This window comes from Marmota marmota, unplaced genomic scaffold, assembly GCF_001458135.2.
Source record: "Marmota marmota marmota unplaced genomic scaffold, marMar, whole genome shotgun sequence".
NCBI classification, from domain to species: domain Eukaryota; kingdom Metazoa; phylum Chordata; class Mammalia; order Rodentia; family Sciuridae; genus Marmota; species Marmota marmota.
In genome coordinates this window covers 16,429,435-16,430,890 of record NW_026000048.1, presented here as the reverse complement: position 1 = coordinate 16,430,890, position 1,456 = coordinate 16,429,435, and the positions used below count along the sequence as shown (strand labels likewise).

General features: G+C 45.9%; 1 non-coding gene across 1 annotated transcript; it reads right to left on the bottom strand.

Annotated features, from left to right (window-relative positions):
* Positions 1 to 201: 201 nt before the first annotated feature.
* Positions 202 to 275, bottom strand: Trnan-guu. Its single transcript has one exon. It is a non-coding gene; the product is annotated as a tRNA-Asn (tRNA).
* Between the last annotated feature and the right edge of the window lie 1,181 nt (positions 276 to 1,456).

The following is a 1,456-nucleotide window of genomic DNA, read 5'->3' as shown; positions in this document are numbered from 1 at the left end:
GGGAGTGCAGACAGCGACCACCTGGTCGCCGCGAGCGGAAGGCGGTTAGGAGGGGGCCCGGCACGCCCGGAAGCCCGCGAGCCACCCGCCAGTGGGCCTCGAGGTCGCTTCTAGTCCTTGGAAATCGACCCCAACGTAGCTAAGAGGTCCGAACTCAGATTTGTGCAAAACTACCGGGGGGCAACTCATAAAAGGGTGAAGCGTCCCTGGGTGGGCTCGAACCACCAACCTTTCGGTTAACAGCCGAACGCGCTAACCGATTGCGCCACAGAGACTTCGATGCCGGTAGCGTCTTCAGCTACTGCCTTTATGAAGAATAATAAAGGCAGTACGAACTGTTTATTACTTCTTGAAGGTACTGGAGTCTCTTATTTGATAATTTCAACCCTCAATTCTATTTTCCATCTTTTAAGCACATTGGAAAATTAGGCAAGATCGGAGAAAATCACACCGTGCAATGTGTATTAAAATATCTTTGCTTTTGCCCCGCCCCCTTTTGGAATGTTCTCTTTCAGGAAGATAACTATTTCTTATCAGTTGCCTTTCATAAGGAAATAAAATTTTCCACCATGTGAGTTGAGAAACTTTCCTTTTGTTTCCAACTATTCGTCCAGTGCTTTGGTGGCTAGCCTTTGATTTACTTGGAGAGCATTTTCAAGGTCATCTGCACTGTTTGCCTTAGATCCAGGTATTATTGAAAGCATATATACAAGCCCCGTTTTGTACTAACTCGGTGTGATTATTTGTGACAGTAACATTTTGTTACTAAGAAGGGACATCAGGAAAAGCTACAGTAACATTCTTTAGTCCCAGTGCATTGCAGTAAATGGCCAGATCCGCCCTGGATGCTCCCTGAGAGCAGCCTGCACGTTGGCATTGGAGCCAGGCCACTTCCAACGCGCGTCCACAGGATATCTACAACCTCATTGGAGAAAAGAGACGTTAACAAAGAAAAATCTATCACTTATGATTAACTCATGGCAAATTTTACACAGAAAGTACTGCCCCCCTCTTCCCCTAATAAATGCTCTCTTTCCCTTTGTGCAACTGTTTCTTTGGTGGCTTCTAAGGGACTCTACAAAACTCCCAACGTCTTTCCCCACCTCCTCCCTCCTCCAAGAAGGAGGGAAGAAAAATCCCTTGATACTTAAATTTTGACTTTACTAAATTGTGGTTCCAGAAGCCCTGGAAAAACCATTCCTATCATGATTTATGGAAGTTGTGGGCGACATTCCTTAGCCCAGCCCACATTCTGAGTCCCTTTGCGTGATGACAACTTAAATTGGCTTTGGATCCAATTAGCAGCGGAGTTCCTTGAAAGCGTCGAGCTGTAAAACATCTGGGAATTCACACCACGCTGCACCCCTGGCTTTCAACACACTGTTAGACGTGCACTGGGAAATTCTGGATTTGGAAAAAACGATCTGGAAAATGGAAACAGAGCATAAAATGAGCC